We start from the raw sequence: 20,779 nt of genomic DNA on the forward strand, positions 1-20,779 counted from the left end.
TGGGGGGTTTGAAGGGGGAAGGATCCCTGTCTGGGGCATCGCTATCAGAAGTGGCAACTTCCTTGGCTCTCCCCCAGCGTTGTCTAGGGGGCGGGCCTTCCTACCCTTCCGGCGGCCGCGTCTGTTATTTTTCATATTTCCCGCGTGCGCGGGTTTCGTGCCTCCTGACGCAATTTGTGGGCGGCACCCTATTCTTCTGCTCCGCACTTCCGGCTCAGCGCTCTCCACATGCGGCTGCTCCCGGCTCCTCTGTCGCGGTAGGATAGTTATTGTCTTGCCTGCTGCAGGAACGGTAGGAGACCCTGACCCTTTCCTTTGCAGGGATTGCCGCCATCATGCCGAAACCTGGGGCCTCACAAAAATCCAAGTCTGCCCCTCCGGCCCCACTGGGGCTATGTAAGGTTTGCTGCTTGCCACTTTCGGTCACAGGATCCTGTGACTCTTGCCTTGCCTCTGGACAGGATCATCCTCTTGCCCCTCCTCCTCCCCCTCTCACTCAGCCCAGTCCTCCCTCCGCCCTGTTGGAGCCTGCGGAACCCGCTTGGGCCTCTGCCATTTCTAGGGCGGCCGCTAATTTAGCCCAAGTCTCTCGGGCCGCCATGGCGTCCACGGATCCTGCGGCTAACACCATTCCGCTTCCCAGTGGTTCCCACAGAGGACCCTCAGCCACTAAGAGGCAGCGTACACAGCAGCATCCTTCCTCGGATGATTCTGCTTCCCCTCCTCGCCTGGAGGCCCGTTCAGACACTTCCCCCTCCTCTCAGGGACCATAGATCGGAAGGGGAAAGGTCCAGTTCTGACGAGGACACAGAGCTGGAGCCCTCGCCCAAGCTGTCCACTATGGTGGCAGACTTGGTGGCGGCGGTCCAGTATACTTTTGATATCCAGGGGGAACCCCCTTCCGCTGGTAGCCAGGAACTCCCTCTTTTCCACTTGAGGAAACCTCAAACGGTTGTATTCCCCATACATGGCGAGTTCGACAAGGTCCTCTCTAAGGCCTGGGACCGCCCTAATCACCGGTTTTCTGCCACGAAACGTATGGATACTCTTTATCCATTTCCTGCAGAAAATGTGCAGCAGTGGTCTTCTCCTCCTAAGGTCGACCCACTGGTGGCCAGATTGGCTAAGAATACGGCCATTCCTGTCTTGGGCGGTTTGTCTCTACGGGTCGCCCCTGAAGAAGCGAGGCAGCGAAACCCGGGTCGGGCAGAAACCAGACGATTGTATCTATTGATATATGCCTTTTGTTGATCGACTCTTGTGAGTATAATAAAACCTTTTAATAACATCAAGCCAAAGGGTGCTTCACTATTGTATCAATTTCCTTGAACCCTATAGAGGAAACCATCTGTGGAAGATTGGACCTTTTTTGGGTGGAAAGGAAAGGTGTTGGAGCCCGGCACCATTCACTATTGACCGGAGATTATAGTCCAGAGCAGCGCGGTTCCAAAAACTCTCATTACTCTACGGGACGCAGTTGGCAGGCGTTTGGATTCTCTGTCCAAAGCCATCTTCACTCTGGCAGGCACTGGCCTGCGGCCCGCTTTCGCCTCGGCCTGGGTATCCAGAGCGCTTTCCGTATGGTTGCAGCGCCACCATCAGGACCTAGCAGAGCAGGATGCCTCTGCGGACACCTTAAATTTTGTCCTCCAGATGTCTCAGGCGACAAAGTTTCTCTGCAAAGCTTCCTTTGATGTTGGCATTCTCTTTGCGCGGATTTCGGCCCTTTCTGTCACACAGCGCGGTGACGCTTCCTCTAAGCGCTCCCTCACTAACCTCCCCTTTTCGGGTTCCAGGCTTTTCGGTGCTAAGCTTGACGAGATCATCTCGGACGTGACGGGGGGCAAGAGTACCAACCTGCCCCAATCTAGATCCAAGCGCACCTTTTGGAGGTCGGTCCTCCGGTTCTAGGAACCAGTCCTTTTGTCGCTTCTCCTCTGCCAGATCTGCGGCGGCCCCCTTCCCGGGTGGCTCTCAGGACTCCCGGAAGAAGCCTGCCTTTTAACCCCCAGCATTCCTGGCGCCCGCGGCCACAATCAGCCCGCCCTGCGGCTCTTAAGCAGTCCTCCGCCTGAAGGGGCGCCCCCACCTCTTACGGTGGGGGGCCGATTGCTCTCCTTTCAACAGGTTTGGAGAGCTCATATCCAGGATGCCTGGGCCCTGGAAATTGTAACATCTGGTTACAAAATATAATTAGCTTCCAGGCCTCCGGAGCGTTTCTTCTCTTCTCGGGTTCCGGGGGATCCGGTCTGGGCCTTGGCTCTTTTGCAGGCGGTCTCTTCCCTTTTGGACAGGGGAGTGATTGTTCCAGTCCCCTTGGAGGAGCAAGGCGCAGGTTTCTACTCCAACCTATTCGTGGTGCCAAAGAAGGAGGGATCGTTGCGTCCTGTTCTGGACCTGAAGCTGTTAAACAGGTCTCTGCGGGTCTGGAGGTTCCGAATGGAATCCCTCTGATCCGTTATTGCTTCTCTTCTTCCAGGGGAATTCCTCACGTCGGTGGACATACAAGACGCCTATTTGCATGTCCCTATAGCAGAATCTTACCGCAGCATTACCAGTTTGTCGCCTTGCCCTTTGGGCTGGCTACGGCCCCTCGGGTATTCACAAAGATCTTGGAGCCGCTCTTGGCGATCCTCCGTACTAGGGGCATATCTCTGTTGCCCTACCTGGACGACATACTGATAAAGGCTTCCTCCCAGATCACTGTTCAGACTCTGGAGCAGTTCGGCTGGCTGATCAATGTCCAGAAGTCATCTCTTTACCCCTCACAGAGGTTGACCTTCCTAGGGATGGTTCTGGACACCACGGCAGCTCGGATATTCCTTCCGGGTTCCAAGTCCTCTCGAGTTCGGGCGTCGGTAGCTCTCCTACTCCGCTCCCAACAACTCTCCATCCGGGAGTGCATGAGAGTTCTGGGGCTGATGGTGGCCTCCTTCGAGGCCATCTCCTTTGCCCAGTTTCACACTCGGCCTCTACAGCGGGCGATTCTGTCCTTTTGGGACAGGACGTCGCGCTGTCTGGAGACTCGAGTCAGTCTGCCTCCTCGGGTTCGGGTGGAACTCCACTGGTGGCTGTCCCCCCAAAACCTGATTTCAGGGAGGTCCTTTCTTCTGATCTCCTGGACAGTCGTCACCACCGACGCCAGCCTCCTGGGTTGGGATGGTGTTCTCCAGACCCGGACGGTGCAGGGGGTTTGGTCCGCGGGGGAGGCCCGCCTTCCGATCAACGTGCTGGAGCTCAAAGCAATTATCCTCTCCCTTTCTCACTGGACTTCTCTCCTGGCAGGTCTCCCGGTAAGGGTCCAGTCGGACAATGCCAGGATCCTCCAGTGGGCGGAGACTCATGTTCCAGTACTGTCGGCAGTGTACATCCCAGGGATCGACAATTGAAAGGCGGACTTTCTCAGCCGCAACACGGTGGATCCAGGAGAGTGGTCCTTAAATCCGGAGGTTTTCGAGGTCATCTGTCGCCAGTGGGGCCGCCCGGACGTCGACCTGATGGCATCCAGGCCCATTTCTGGCCCATGCTTGGGACCCGGAGGCGTACGGGGTGGACGTGCTGGTGTCTCCGTGGCTAGGCTTTCACCCTCCTTTATGTCTTTCCACCTCTGCTTCTACTACCGAAGGTCCTTTGCAAAATCATGTCTGAAGGGATTCCGACCATTCTCATCGCCCCCGATTAGCCTCGCTGCGCCTGGTTCTCGGACGTCACTCGGATGCTGGCAGATGTTCCGTGGCCTCTTACTCTCAGGGAGGACCTACTGTCTCAAGGACGGCTCTTCCACCAGAGTTTATGCTGTTGAGACCGCCATCCTGAAGAAGAGGGGCTTCTCGGACTCTGTGGTGAAGACCATGATCAAGGCCAGAAAACCAGTTTCATCCCGGATATACTATCGTACCTGGAAGGCCTTTCTTGCCTTTTGTGAGAAACTGGGCGTTTTTCCCCTTTGTTTCTCGGTTCCGGTGGTCCTCTCCTTTCTCCAGTCGGGCCTTGAGATGGGAATGTCGCTGAGCTCTCTGAAAGGCCAGGTCTCTGCTCTGGCCATTTTCTTTCAGCGATCCCTGGCTCTGCTCGGTCCAGTGAGGACCTTCTTACAAGGGGTGGCGCATTCGGTCTCTCCGTATGTTCCTCCCCTGCCCTCCTGGGACCTAAATTTGGTTCTGTCTTCCCTCCAGGCGGCCCCCTTTGAGCCTCTGAGGGAGGTTTCTTTGAATCTTCTCACCTGGAAGGTGGTCTTTTTGGTTGCGATCACCTCGATCAGGAGGGTATCTGAGCTGGCCGTGCTTTCCTGTAGGGAGCCCTTTTTGGTCTTCCACCAGGATAAGGCGGTGCTACGCCCGGTCCCTTCATTTTTGCCCAAGGTGGTCTCCGCCTTCCACCTTTAATGAAGATATAGTTCTGCCCTCTCTTTGTCCATCCCCGGCAAACCGCAAGGAGCGCGCTCTCCATTCCCTGGACGTTGTCCGGGCTCTGCGAGTGTACCTGTCGGTTACTGCCTCTTTCCGCCGTACGGATTCCCTTTTCGTAATTCCTGAAGGGCCTCGTAAAGGTCTGGCGGCTTTCAAGGTCTCTGTAGCCCGGTGGATTCGGCTATTGCCATGGCCTATTGTGCCCGTGGCAGGGTTCCGCCTCGGCATAATCGTGCCTCGGCATCTCAACTTTGTAAGGCGGCCACCTGGTCCTCCTTGCATACCTTGACAAAGTTTTACCAATTGCACTCTGGCATCGGCTGATGCTGTCCTTGGGCGCAAGGTATTGCAGGCAGTGTTTCCTGTTTGACCGCTGGGCGTTTCCCCCTGGAGGTGCTGGTTTTTCCCACCCCATGGACTGCTCTGGGACGTCCCATGGTCTGTGTCCCCCAATGGAATGTACGAGAAAAGGAGATTTTTTGTGAAACTCGCCTGTAAAATCTTTTTCTCGTCTTTTCCATTGGGGGACACAGCTCCCTCCCATTCTTGCCTGTTGTAGGAAGGGTTGGTTTAGTTCTTCGGGTCCTGAAGGTTTTCGGTCCGATGGCGGTATTCCTTTGTTCTGGTCTCTATTGCTTTGGTCTCCTTCTCCTACTGCTTTTGCACGCACTGAGGTCCTCCCGGTGGAGCATGGGGGTATAGCCCGTGGAGGAGGAGCTCTTTTTTTTAATTTTTTTTTATTTGCATAGTGTCTCCTCCTAGTAATGACCTAGGCTATACCCATGGTCTGTGTCCCCTAATGGAAAAGACGAGAAAAAGATTTTACAGGTGAGTTTCACAAAAAATCTCCTTATTAAAGCATTTTGAATTTTAAATAAATATAATCCCCACTAAAGCGCTTAAAATTCATTTTTCTGTACACCGCTGACAGCTCAGCAGTGTACAGTATATGGGTTCTACAGTTTATTAATGGAGTGCAGAGAACAGAGAAGTCAGCAGTGTACAGAAAAGTGGATTTTAAGTGAACGGGGAAAGGTGCGCTTTAGGGGGGGGATATCTTTATTAAAAATACAAAATACATTAATAAAGTATATTACAATAAGTATTATTAGGGACATTTTACCAAAAACGTAATCAAAAGTTTAGTTACTCTTAATGTCTTTGCATGAGTCCATTAGTTAGTTCTGGTACCTGAAAGACAAAGAAGAGCATGGAACAATGAAACTGCAAACATCAATAAACAATTATCACATTAATCCAAGTCTTGTGGCCTGTAATCAACTACAGTAGGGAACCATAGGTGCAATTTCCAAGTGAAAAACCCATCTTTGGATTGAGAAATCCGCAACTTGTCAACACTTCTACAATCCAAGGCAGAGTGCCCAAGCTGTATATGGACACTGTGTCCATGTTTCAGGTGGCTTATTCCCTTGGAAAAATAAGTCTATTGTGCTATTCACATGGATTTTTATTTTTTTAAACGGCCAGTGAATAGCTGCCGTCAAAAAATAGGGCATGTCCTATTTTTGGCCGTTTTCACTGCCAGACTTTCCCCATTGAATTCTATGGGACCATCTATTGGCCATTAAAAGTGGGTAAACTAGAACAATATGGCCTTTTAGGGTCTATAAATAAATACCTCATCCACTTGCATGCACAGCAGCAGTCACTTCTCTCTTGCTAGAGGCAAAACATTACAGCTGGGGGCCATTATGCGGGACATGACTTAAGCAGGGGGCCACTATGGGGGACATAACCAGGCTATAGGGGACTGTACTAATTCTTGGAGCCACTATTGGAGACATTATTACAAATGGCGGCGCTAAAGGGCATATTATATGTTTTGAGGGTATTGCAGTGTTTGGGATTTTTATGTAAAAAAAATTAAAAAAGCCAATGAATTTCATCCGTTTTTCATGAACCTTTTTGAAGGCCATGAAAAACTAATGCCAGACGGCAAGAAAATGGATGCACAAATGTTTTTAAAATAGAGGGGGCAGAGCTAGCCACACACTGTGGTGGCCGCTTGATTCCGGAGCTCCTCACCAACGCTAATTCTTCCATCGCACTAACGAGCCTATACTTCACAGAAAATGGTGAAGACAGCCCGAGACAGATCGGAGATTCGTCAGAGTATGCAGAAAAGTGAAAAGGGGCAATCTGACATGGAGAAATTATTTAAAAGAGGTACATCTCCAGCAAGCAAGAATAAGATGGCGCTGGGTGCCGCTAAAGCTGCAGCGGCGGGAGACAACTCTGATGGTGAAAGCTCCTGCACTATGTCAGAAGGGTTAGGAGAAACTGAGGAGTTGCCACTATCTCGCGTCTTTTTCAAGAAAGTACTGTAAAAGACCTTATCACCTTTACAGAGGGACATTGCAGACATTAAATCCAAAATAAAACAGTTGGGCCAGAGAGTCGCTGCATTGGAAGACACACAACAACAAGTCGTCCAGCTCGGTGAATACATACAGGGGACCCTGCACTCCCATCAAGCACATCTGAATATGGTCTTCTTACAATTAGAAGATCAGGAAAACAGAAGCAGGCGAAAAAATGCGCGCCTCAGGGGCATACCAGAGGATATTACAGCTGACATGCTTTCCCAAGCAGTAACAGATATCTTTGCCATGTTAGTGGGTCCAGAAAGGGCATCCGCTATATTGGTTGAGAGGGCGCATAGAGCACTGAGACCGGTCCCCCTGCCGGGTAACCCACCAAGGGATGTCATTTGTGGCCTCTTAATCTACCTGGACACAGCCACACTGCTGCAAGCAGCTAGGTCCACTATGGACTTAATATACAAAGATGCTAAGATCCAAGTATTCCAAGATCTAGCTCCCAGTACCTTAGCTAAGCGTAGGATGCTAAAACCACTTACTGATGCACTTAGAGCTCACAAGCTTCCAGTCCACTGGCTCTTTACCTTCGGCTTGGCCACAACTAAAGATGGCCCCCAGATCACGATCAGAACACCAGCGGATCTTCCAGAGGTTTGGGAAAAGCTGGATATAGAGCCTATCAAGATTGCACACTGGCTACCAGTAGCCGAAGATGGTCCGCTACCAAGCTTACCGAAGAATATGGACTGGCAACTGGTCCATAAGAAGAAATCCCCAAGAGGGAAGAAAGCTGCTCAGGACAAAGAGGACACTTGAAGAAATGTGCCTCCTGCTAGGCCAACCTCTTTGACCAGGAAATTGTGGCAGCCCAGATTCAAATAGGTCACAATGGTCCTTACTCAAAGATATCTCTAACTTTCTCTGTGCACTTTCATCTTTATAGTATGTCTGTTCCCTCTTGCACCCTACCCTCCTGTCTCACCATACTTCGGGGAGGTGAGAGGGCGGAGGGCGGAGGGCCAGAGCGACGGACTCTTCCCTGTTCCTTTTGTCTCCTATGGATTCATTGAGCTATCCTGAACTCTCCCTTTCTTCTCTACTCATGTTCAGAGTTCTAAGTTTGCTCGTTACAATTCATATTTATATATTATATACTGTATACCTGAAATGTGTGAAGATAACACATACACAGGCCTGTTATGCTGGAAGCATATATAGCGTTATTTGTTGATAATGGATGTCCTCACACCCTCGGGTTGGTGGCCATCTCCGTGGTTCTTTCTCTCTCTGAGGCCTCCGCATGTTTTTGTGCTGGCCTATAGTTTTACTAGGACTGTTATGTGGACTGTGGTGGAGCCCCTCCTCTCAGGCTAGACTCCTTCAAAAGATTTCTTATGGCTGACCTTCAGATTTTATCTCATAATGTCAATGGTCTCAACATTACGCAGAAACGCAGGCAAGTGTTCAGCATGCTTCACAAATCACAAGCAGACATAGTACTCATACAGGAGACACACTTTGGCATCATCACATCCCAAAACTCCCTGACTCCCCATTTTTACAGTGGCACCATTCAACCCATTCCTCTGCATCAAGGGGAGTCTCCATAGCCATCAGGAACTCTTTACCTTTTAAATTAGTGAAATCATATATAGTCCCAGAGGGCGGGCTCCTAATTATACAAGGCCTTCTGTATGATACCAAATTAACCATAGCTTACCTGTATGCGCCCAATAAGAAACAGATACCCTGGATTATTGCATGACTGAAGAATTATGCAGAAGAAGTAGTAGTTCTAGGAGGGGACTTAAATATAGCCCTAGAGCCCTCTATGGATATTTATCCTCATACTCCCTTAAACAATGGAGGAATTTGAAAATTGCGCTGGCGGAAGCCCACTTAAGGGACATGTGGCTGCTTACCCATCCGACAGACAGAGATTTTGCATATTTCTCTCAGGTTCACTCTTTCTATCACCGCATTGACTATCTGTTCCTCTTAGATTCTCATACACAAGCAGTGCGAAAAGTAGATATTGACGCCATAGTGATTTCAGACCATGCTCCTATTAAAATGTCATTCGCTTTAAAATGCCTCCCACAAAGAGCATGGTCTTGGAAATTGAATAACACACTATTAGAATCAGCAATACATACAGTAATACTAGGGAAGAGGCTAGAGGAATTTTTCAAGCTGAATTCGAATACGCAAGTATCTACTTACCATGGTGTGGGAGGCCCATAAGGATGTCATCAGAGGAGATATTATAGCTCTAGGCACGTTTGTGAAAAAACTGAGAACGAAAACTCCCTGCTAGCTCAAATACAGACTCTAGAAAAAGTACACAAACACAACAAAAATCAGACACGCAAATGAAAGATCTGACCATACTTAGACAAAAAGTAAAAGACCTTAATATTAGGACTGAGAAATCCCTACAAATGCTGAAATATTACACGCACTGGGACAAAGGAAACAAAATAGTGTCGCAACTCCTCAAAAAGAGACGAGAGAAAACATTTGTCTTTGCAATTCGCACTACAGGGAGTCATAAAGCCACCACCACCCCTCAAATTGCCAAAGCTACGCTAAATTATACAACATAGCTAATAGCTCACCTACCTCAAATGACATGCCGGAATCCAACAAAAAGTTCTGAGCAATCCTAATACCCCGCTTTCTTGAAGTATGTAATTCCCTCCTTGGCTCATCCTTACCTGCGCAGCCCCTGAAAGCCCATATTACGATATTACATAAAGAGGGTAAAGACCCAGAAGATTGTGGCAACTATAGTAGGGCTATCTCTCTCTTAAACTGTAATCTTAAATGGTGGTCCAAACTTCTGGCGAATAGATTGGCCCCATTCCTGACATCTCTGATTGATCCTGAGTAGGTGGGGTTTGTGCTGGGAAAAGAGGTTAAACCTAATGTTTTGAGGGTGACCCATGCAACATGGGCAGCTAAACACACAAAAAATTGCCTCTTCTGCTGTTGGGTACAGATGCAGAGATAGCATTTGATAGGGTGGAATGGGAATTCATGAGAGAAACATTGAAAAAAATGTAACCTTCCCCCACAGTTTATAGAAGCTATCTTCTCTCTCTATGCTCAACCTTCTGCTCAGGTGCTGATAAATGGCACACTCTCAGATCCCTTCTCAATCACGAACAGAACACGCCAGGGCTGCCCCCTATCCCCAAGACTGTATATTTTATGTATGGAAACTTTGTTACTCAAGATGAGGCAAACAGATCAGAGGACTTACCTTGGGACAGTGGCTTTTGCAGATGATCTGTTACTACTTGTCTTCAACCCAGAGGAATCCATGCCTGTAATAATGCAGATCTTTGACATATATGGAAAAGTATCTAATTTCAAGATAAACTACTGTAAGTCAGAAGCCTTAAATGGGTTCTTCAGTTTATTTAAACTGATGATCTATCCTCTGGATAGATCATCAGCATCTGATCGGCGGGGGTCTGACCCCCGGGACCCCTGCCGATCAGCTGTTTGAGAAGGCAGCGGCCCAGTGACGTCACGTATCTGGCCTGGGCGGGGCTAAGCTCTATTCAAGTGAACAGAGCTTAGCCGCGCCCAGGCAAGTTGATACTAGTCGTGGCGTCACTAGGCCTGCGGGGTAAACAGTGAGAAGGCCGCGGCGCTCCTGGAGCGCAGCTGCCTTCTCAAACAGCTGACCCCCGCCGATCAGATGCTGATGATCTATCCAGAGGAACCCCTTTAAATATATCGGTCCATTCTAAATTCCTACCCAACATGAAAGCCTCAACCCCATTTAAATGGCCCAAATCAACTATTCAGTATTTAGTGATTACGTTGTCAGCAGACTCTTTACGCCTCTTTCACACACAATCAAGTCATATTTAAGCTCCTTGCAGATCCCCTATATGTCCTGGTTTGGAAGGAAGAACCTCTTATCTACTTTTGTCCTTCCCAAGATACTATATATCTTAGTCCCTTCCAATAAAAATTCTGAACAAGTTTTTTAAGGATTTCAAAACTTTTTTTTACTTTTTATAGAAGAGTAAGAGACAGAGGTTGGCGCATTCTTATCTATTGCAAAAGAAAAATAAGGGGGGTATTTCTCTACCTGATCTCAACTTGTATTACAAATCTATACTATTGGCTAGATGGGCCTGGTTAGCGAATGATGGAGTGACCGCACCTTATCTAGATATTGAGAGGCACCTAATAAGTTCATAGTTGCTTATGGATAAATATATTACCTGACAAAGCTAATTAGTTTTTGGGATCTGTAGTAACACCCCACTTCTGCCTCAGTCGAACCATGGTCTGTCTAAATTGGCTCCATTTACAGTATTACCCAGTTTCCTGAATCCAAAATGGAACCCTAGGGACAGCTGGTGGCAGAAGTTGAAGGTTGTTAAATTATCATCTTTATTGGATAATGAACTAGCCCTGCCGATATGTGCTGTGTAACATAATGTCACGGAAGGTGTACAGGAAACAAGACCATACAAAATGAATGTATGACTCACTGGATCCAAAACTAAGGAACAAAAGGGAGACCCCTGCATAAGACCTGGCACTCTCCCTGACTGCTCAGCCTATGCGAACATCCCAATGGAAGATGATCGCATATCCTCGTACCTCGACTGTATAACACCTGAACACCCTATAATAGTGAGGGGACACGACCACCGGCTCCCTACACTAGACACGGAGGGAGTCAGGGTCACCTGGGATCCAGCAAACATAAAATCACAGATGAATGTACAACACTTATCTTGTAGAAGACTGGGAAATAGGATCAGCATGCACACACACTCCAGGAAGTTGTATAAACCGCACACTAATGCATTATGGGGAGGAATTTAAAGGGATGCAATCAGTCCAACTACAAGACAGCTGAGAGAGGCTAACGAGATGAGGAACTGAAAACCAAAACAAAGAAAGCTCAAGGAGGAGGTTCTGAAAGGCATCTGTCAGAGCTTCTCAGATGTCTGGTTGTGACAGTACCCCTCCCTCTACGAGTGGACTTCGGACACTCAGAGCCCACCTTCTCAGGATGGGACCTATGGAAAGCCCTGATGAGACGAGTGGCCTTAATGTCTGTCACTGGGACCCACATCCTCTCCTCAGGACCATAACCCTCCCAATGAACAAGGTACTAGAGAGAACCGCGGACAACACGAGAATCCACAATCCTAGAGACCTGAAATTCAAGATTACCATCAACCATAATCGGAGGAGGAGGCAAAGGCGAGGGTACAATGGGTTGAACATAAGGTTTTAATAAGGACTTATGAAAAACATTATGGATCTTCCAAGTCTGAGGAAGATCAAGACGGTAGGCAACAGGATTTTGTAAGGCCCAATAAACTTAGGACCCAACTTCCAGGAGGGAACCTTCAATTTGATATTCTTGGTAGACAACCACACCAGATCACCAACATTCAGGTCCGGACCAGGCACACGTCTCTTATCTGCCACACGCTTATATCTCTCACTCATGCTCTTTAGATTATCCTGAATCTTTTGCCAAATCGATGACAAAGATGAGGAGAATCTGTCCTCATCAGGTAAACCAGAAGACCCCTCTCCCGAGAAAGTCCCAAACTGCGGATGAAACCCATATGCACCAAAAAATGGTGACTTATCAGAGGACTCCTGACGACGGTTATTTAAAGCAAACTCAGCAAGGGACAAAAAAGAACACCAATCCTCCTGATTCTCCGCCACAAAACAGCGCAGATATGTCTCCAGATTTTGATTGACGCGCTCTGTCTGGCCATTCGACTGTGGGTGGAAAGCAGAAGAGAATGGCAACCGAACCCCCAAGCGAGAACCAGAAAGCCTTCCAGAATCTGGAAACAAACTGCGTGCCCCTATCAGAGACTATGTCTGAAGGAATACCATGCAATTTGACAATGTGATCAATAAATGCCTGCGCCAGCGTCTTAGCATTGGGCAAACCAGGAAAAGGGATGAAATGCACCATTTTGCTAAAACGGTCCACCACCACCAGAATCAGTGTCTTCCCCGAGGAATGAGGCAGGTCCATTATGAAGTCCATGGACAGATGTGTCCAAGGACGGGAAGGAGAGGACCTGATGGCCGTGAATGAGGGACTTAGGCACGAGCGCAAGTCTCGCAGGCAGCCACAAAACCCTCAACCGACTTACGAAGCGCAGGCCACCAGAATCTCCGAGCGATGAGATCCACTGTGGCTCTTGCCCCCGGGTGCCCAGCAAGGACAGTATCGTGGTGTTCCTTAAAAATCTTGTGTCTTAAAGCGAGAGGCACAAACAACCTCCCAGGAGGACAAAGAGCAGGAGCCTCTGACTGGGCTACCTGCACCTCTGCCTCCAATTCAGGAAAAAGAGCAGAGACCACCACACCTTCAGCCAAAATGGGACCCGGGTCTTCAAAATTCCCACCTCCCGGGAAACAACGTGACAGGGCATCTGCCTTCACATTCTTAACCCCAGGGCGGAACGTGACAACAAAATTAAACCTTGAAAAGAACAAAGACCATCTGGCCTGTCTCGGGTTCAGACGCTTGGCTGACTCCAAGTAGGCCAGATTTTTATGGTCAGTAAACACGGTAATAGGGTGTCTGGCTCCCTCTAGCCAATGGCGCCATTCCTCAAAAGCCAATTTGATGGCCAACAACTCCCTATCTCCCACATCGTAATTTCTCTCTGCGGAGGAGAGTTTCTTCAAGAAAAAGGCACACTGTCCCTATTTGGCAGGAGAGGGGCCCTGTGACAAGACCGCACCCACACCCACCTCATAAGCATCAACCTCAACTATGAAGGGTAGAGAAATATCAGGTTGTACCAGGATGGGAGCGGAAGCAAAACTCTCCTTGATATTAGAAAAGGCCTTACGCGCCTCTACCGACCAGGAATAAAATCTACCCCCTTTTTGGTCATATCAGTGAGTGGTTTAACAACAGAGGAATAATTCAAAATAAACTTCCTGTAATAATTGGCAAAGCCCAAAAAACGCATCAGCGCCTTCTGATTCTCAGGAAGCTCCCACTCAAGCACAGCGCGGACCTTCTCGGGGTCCATGCGAAAACCAGAAGCGGAGAGAAGAAACCCCAGAAATTGAATTTCTGGAACCGCAAACACACATTTTTCCAGTTTCGCGTATAATTTATTCTCCCGCAGGATGAGCAAGACCTGACGTAAGTGTTCCTTATGAGTTTTGAAATCGGGAGAAAAAAAAATCATTGTCATCCAAATACACTAATACAAATTTTCCCATTAAATGATAAAAAATGCTGTTCACGAAATGCTGAAAAACGGCTGGGGCATTCATCAAACCAAAAGGCATAACCAAATTCTCAAAATGGCCCTCAGGGGTATTGAAGGCCGTCTTCCATTCGTCTCCTTCTCTGACCCTGACCAGGTTGTATGCCCCTCTTAGATCTAATTTGGAAAAGACTTTAGCCCCAACAATCTGGTTAAACAGGTCTGGGATCAGAGGAAGCGGATAAGGGTCACGAATAGTGATACTGTTCAGCTCCCTGAAATCCAGACAAGGTCTTAAAGAACCATCTTTTTTCTTAACAAAGAAAAAAACTGCGGCAACAGGTGACTTCGAGGGTCGTATGTGTCCTTTTCTCAGACTCTCAGAGATATAAGCACGCATAGCGACCCTTTCAGGTTGGGAAAGATTGTATAAACGAGATTTAGGCAGCTTGGCGCCTGGGATGAGATTAATAGGACAATCGTACTCCCTGTGCGGGGGCAAATCCTGAACTCCACTCTCAGAGAAGACATCCGAAAATTCAGAGAGAAAAGGTGGTACAGTCTTAGTAGAAACCTCAGAAACAGATGTCGTGAGGCAATTCTCTCTGCAAAAGTCACTCCAACCATTTATTTGCCTCGCTTGCCAACCAATGGTGGGGTTATGTTTAGTGAGCCAGGGTAGCCCCAACACAAGAGGAGTAGGTAATCCGCTAAGGACGAAACATGACACATCCTCAACATGAGCATCACTCACAATTAAACGGATATTGTGAACTATGCCCTTTAATGATTTCTGAGAAAGTGGAGCGGAATCAATGGCAAAAACAGGAATATCCTTTCCCAAAGTGCATACCTGGAAACCATGAGTTATCGCAAAATGATTATCAATGAGATTGACAGCTGCTCCACTATCTACAAAAATCTCACAAAAAATGTTCTTGCTCTCTAGCGCCACCCTGGCAGGCAGGACAAAACGGGAACTACAAGCAAACGGAAAACCTTCAATTTCCGCCTCAACCCTGCCAATAGTAACAGATGGAACATTTTTAAAAGATTCTTTCCTTTTTGTTTTTTTATTACTCCCAAAAAACTGCCTGAATCTCCTAGAGGGAGAAACATTTGCCAAATGATTTATACCTCCACAACAAAAACAAACCTTCCCATGCGGGCTGAATCTTCTATTGTCAGAGGCAATCAACCCCAGCTGCATGGGCTCCTGCTCAGAAGGGGCTGACAGCGACTGAGACCCCTGCGCACAGAATGAGACCGCTGCACTGTCCTGGGATTGAGTATTACAGGAAGGAGTGATCTCTCCTCTCTCTCTAAGACGCCTGTCAATACGAACGGCCTGAGACATAGCAGAGTCCAAGGAGATAGGCCTCTCATGAAGGGCAAATGCATCTTTCAATCCCTCTGAAAGACCATGGCAAAATTGACTTCGGAGTGCAGCATTATTCCAACCAGTATCAGCTGCCCATCTCCGAAATTATGAGCAGTATATCTCTGCGGATTGTTTACCCTGGCATAAGAGACGTAGTCTAGACTCAGCCAAAGCAATACGATCCGGATCATCATATATCTGACCCAGGGCTAAAAAGAATTCATCCACTGAACGGAGGGGCCGTGCCCCCTCCGGCAGCGAAAAGGCCCACGACTGAGCGTTACCCCTGAGCAGCGATATAATGATCCCCACCCTCCGTTCCTCATCGCCAGAGGAATGGGGAAGAAGGCGAAAATGGAGTTGGCAAGCCTCTCTAAAACGCACAAAATTCTCACTACCCCCGGAGAACGTATCCGGGAGCGAGATCTTAGGCTCAGAACAAACTCCATGAACGCAAGCTGAACCGGTCACTAGAAACTGAGAAAGAGTCTTACGGAGATCAGCTACCTCCAATGAAAGACCCTGAAAGCGTTCAGTCAAAAGTGAAACCGGATCCATGCTTGAGACGGTTTTGGCGGTTTATAATGTCACGGAAGGTGTACAGGAAACAAGACAATACAAAATGAATGTATGACTCACTGGATCCAAAACTAAGGAACAAAAGGGAGACCCCTGCATAAGACCTGGCACTCTCCCTGACTGCTCAGCCTATGCGAACATCCCAATGGTAGATGATCGCATATCCTCGTACCTCGACTGTATAACACCTGAACACCCTATAATAGTGAGGGGACACGACCACCGGCTCCCTACACTAGACACAGAGGGAGTCAGGGTCACCTGGGATCCAGCAAACATAAAATCACAGATGAATGTACAATTCTTATCTTGTAGAAGACTGGGAAATAGGATCAGCATGCACACACACTCCAGGAAGTTGTATAAACCGCACACTAATGCATTATGGGGAGGAATTTAAAGGGATGCAATCAGTCCAACTACAAGACAGCTGAGAGAGGCTAACGAGATGAGGAACTGAAAACCAAAACAAAGAAAGCTCAAGGAGGAGGTTCTGAAAGGCATCTGTCAGAGCTTCTCAGATGTCTGGTTGTGACACATAACTAACCCAGGAACCTAATTTCATATACATCAATAGGATTTCACTCATACCTTTTAGAAAGGTGAGGTCAATGGTCTCTTTAACTCTATCTGATCCATCTTGGTTAGAGAATATCACAATACTCCCCACGCCTCCAAAGAGATTGATTTCCCTGATTTATAAAAAACCTTTTAGAAAACTGAACACCGTCCAAACCTTATTATATCACACAGTGGTAAAAGGAACTAGATAGGTCCTTCTCGAAAGAAGACATTGCTAGTGGATTTTTTAGATGTGTTTGCCTTCAGGAAAACTCTTTCAAGGTTATAACAAGGTGGTATAAAATACCAGACTTTATTTTTATCATGGGGTTTGCAACTAATGATAAATGTTGGAGGTGTGTGAGGGAAAAGGGTACGATGCTCCACATATGGCGGACTTGTTCATTGATTGAGCAATTCTGGAAAGAAGTGGAAAATGACATAAACAAGATATGTTCTTTAAAGAGGACCTTTCATTATGATAAAAAATCTAAACTAAGTATACAGACATGGAGAGCGGCGCCCAGGGATCTCCCTGCACTTACTATTATCCCTGGGCGCCGCTCAGTTCCCGGTATAGGCTCTGGTATCTTCTGATTTTTGGCTCAACCGGGAGGAGACTGCTCTTGTTCTCCTGGGCGTCTCCTCCCAGGCTGTAGCGATGGCCAATCGCAGCGCTCAGCTCATAGCCTGAGTGGTTTTTTTTCTCCCAGGCTATGAGCTGAACGCTGCGATTGGCCAGCACTCCAGCCTGGGAGAAGGAGACGCCCAGGAGAACAAGAGCAGGTTCCTCCCAGTTGACCCCAAAATCTGAAGATACCGGAGCCTATACCGGGAGAACGGAGTGGCGCCCAGGGATAATAGTAAGTGCAGGGAGATCCCTTGGTGCCGCTCTCCATGTCAGCATACTTAGTTTAGATTTTTTATTGTAATGAAAGGTCTTCTTTAAACATGGTGCTGACGCAAGAGTTGGTTCATCTATGGCTGCCGCAATTAACATTCAAACCATCCAAAGACATACTACCTACACATATGCTAGCCGCTGCTAAACTTCTCATTGCTTCAAACTGGAGGGACTCCATCCCTGGAGGCTGGAAGAATAAGATATAACAAATTAATAAATTGGAGGAATTAGCAGGTTGGGAAAATAATAATGGGCAACTCTACCTGAATGGCCATGGAGGAATGAACTTCAACAAATGGGTGAAGGGACAATGTAATAAGTAGATGTAATGGTGAGGAATTCACTAATGTAGTAGAATAATTATTAAGCCATATAGGATTTGCTTAGGGGTTAGAGGCTCTACCGCGGTTACGGGATGCAGAGTATCCCATTCTTTCGCTTTTAATTTCTTTTAATGTTTGTATGTCATTTATTTTTGGTTCTGTTCACACAGAATATGTCATTCTTAGAAATGGTTTCAATAACTCATGTATGTGCATAATGGCTTACACTAAGCATTCATTATAATGCCTGATTTTTTTTTTTGTTTCCTTCACATATTGTATTGCAAAGTGTTCCTACCTAATGTCCAAATTAAACTGTTTATTCTATTCTTGTCAATTATTTAAATAAAGAAAAAGATTACACAAAAAAAAAAAAGTTTGAAAAATGGGCATGGAAAAACAGTGTGCTTTTTTTTTTTTTTTTAGAAGTTTTTCTTAAAACATAAAGTGCAAGTGCTTTCCAGTACATATGATAATGCTAGTAAACCAACCTGCCATAGTGCTTAATACAAGTAAGATGTACATACAAAAAACATCAAGTAATAGAGTACCAACCAGGGAGACCCTCGACCCAGCGCACGTTTTGCCTAATGCCTTATCAGGGGAAACGCGTCAGGGCGCAGTCTTCCTGGTTGGTACTCGATTACTTCATGTGCAGGTTGTTTTACTAGCATTCTCATATGTACCGAAAGGCACTTGCACTTTATATTACTGAGCTGCTAATGTGATCCCTTTGGGCTTATGTACAATTAATATATAGAACTTGTGATTCCAACTGGGGTATTTCCCTGAATTGTTTTACTTCTATGTATATCATGTATCACCGCTATTTATTTTAATTGTATGTTATTTTAATTATTGAATAAAGCCTTAAAGGGGTTGTCTGGGATCACTCATATATATTTTTTTAAGTAGCTTACTCCCCATTAGTAGCCAAGTTTATGTTCCCAGTATGTTTTTAGGTAGCTTTTACATTGCTGCATTGCTCCTACAGTCCCCAGCAGGCTGTTTTACATATCTGTTTATGTATGCCATCACTTCCTGCTGCAAAGCATTGTGTGTCCCAGTGCAGCTCAGCAGCAGGTAGTTTCTACAATGTAAGATCACCTCCCTGCATCCGCCCCCTCATACATATTCAGCCTCCTGCACATTATTCACTCCTCCATAGATCCGCCCCCCTCTTATATATTCATCCTCCAGCCTCATATTCCTCCCCCATAAAACTCATCCTTGCAAATGTCATGTGCTCTGCATAGACCAACCAATTGGAGTGAGCGTCGGCAAGGGACCATTGGTCCCTTGTCGGCACCTGGTGACGTCACCAGATTGCAGGGGGCGGAGCTTAGCGGGATCTCGGCCAGGCTAGTTACCGCCCCTCCAACATTTTTGCATAATTAGTTAGGCTGGCAGTGACGTCACCGGGCTCCCTGAGCAGCGGAAGAGGAAGCTTTCCTCCTCTGCAAGGGACTTCCGGCAGAGAATTTATTGGAGCAAAAGGGGGCATTAGAAGTAAGTTCATCAGGTAGGACATGGGTGTTGTTCATGTGTGTGACACTGCAGTACTATAAGACAAAGGTCCCAAATCCCAGACAACCCCTTTAAAGTATTTGTAATCCTGGTGTCTTTTTCTTATTGTGGGGTTTACGAAGTGGGCATAGTGCACGGGTGTTGATTGGATGTTCTATTGCCCTATTATTTATAGGTGTATATACACATCTAACAGGGCAGTAAAAGGGAACAAACCATTTATTCCTGATCATAGCCCTTTGGTTTAAATAGTCAGTGTGTTTTCATAAAACTTTTGATATGTCAGACGTATCAAAAATTTTATCTTTTGTAAAAGAAGAGCGTATAGCGTGCTCTCTATTCTGGCTGCAGACAGAATCAAGACTAACCTATAGACTTCTATCGAGCCTGTTTTCTGCAGCGAGGAGAGACAGTGCCATATGCAAGTACTTCTCTCTCCTCTTGCTAGTCCCAGCACTCAAACCCCCATGGCCTTTCAAAGTTTTATGAAAAATTGGCGAACCTTTAAGAAATGTTTACATGCAGCAATCATCTACTCTGTGTGGGTATGAACGATCATTGCTAGGATTATTTATACCCATATACACTTGTTGACAGCACATCCATTTTTACACGGAGCAGTATCTACCAGCAAACTATGTGTAGCCTACATGATAGGATCACCTGACATTTTCAATCCTAATAATCTGCCCCTGTAATTGTCCCAAGGGCTGGCTATACACGATATACCCATGAACCTCTGGAGGCTTATCTTCCTGTGAACAAAAAGATGTCCATGAACAACAGTCAATCCTTAGCTTCCCAAAATCTACTATCAGGACAGTAGGGAGATCATCACACACATTAGATGGTCTACCAGACCTGATGAAATCACCGGTTTTGGCCCATATAACGTGGCACAACTGCTCAGTGGTTAACACTAGTGCCTTGCAGCGCTGGGGTCCTAGGTTCGAATCCAACCAAGGAAAACATCTGCATGGAGTTTGTATATTCTCCCCTCGTTTGTAGTATAGGAGGAAACCCACACAAAGACATGCTGATTAGATTGTGAGCCCCATTGAGCCTGATGCTAATGTCTGTAAAGCGCTGTGGAATATAGTAGTGCTATATAAGTGCGTAAGATAAATTTAAAAAATAGCCTTATGGTTTCAGTTTGATACAAAGAAACTAGAAAGTACATGACTTTAAAGGCTATGTACACCTTCAGAAACTTTTTTTTATTATTATTGCGTTTTACTCATATTTTTCATTTGGTCTTTATTAAAAATATTCAGCCGTTCTGTCACAAAGGGTTAACTGTCTAGCTGTGTGAATCATACTTTTTACTTTCATCTAATAACCCTTATCTCTAAGGCCTCTTTCACACTTGCATTGTCAGGATCCGGCGTGTACTCTACTTGCCGGAATTACATGCCGGATCCGGAAAAACGCAAGTGTACTGAAAGCATTTGAAGACGGATCCGTCTTCAAAATGCTTTCAGTGTTACTATGGCAGCCAGGACGCTATTAAAG

The 20,779-nt window shown here is 46.8% G+C and overlaps 1 protein-coding gene across 1 annotated transcript in view; it reads left to right on the forward strand.

Moving 5' to 3' along the window:
• ADAD1 (adenosine deaminase domain containing 1) overlaps positions 1-20,779 on the forward strand; it is an 81,331-nt gene that overhangs the window by 39,833 nt on the left and 20,719 nt on the right. The window lies entirely within an intron of this gene.

Source organism: Bufo gargarizans, chromosome 1 (assembly GCF_014858855.1).
Source record: "Bufo gargarizans isolate SCDJY-AF-19 chromosome 1, ASM1485885v1, whole genome shotgun sequence".
In the NCBI taxonomy this organism is placed as follows: Eukaryota; Metazoa; Chordata; class Amphibia; order Anura; family Bufonidae; genus Bufo; species Bufo gargarizans.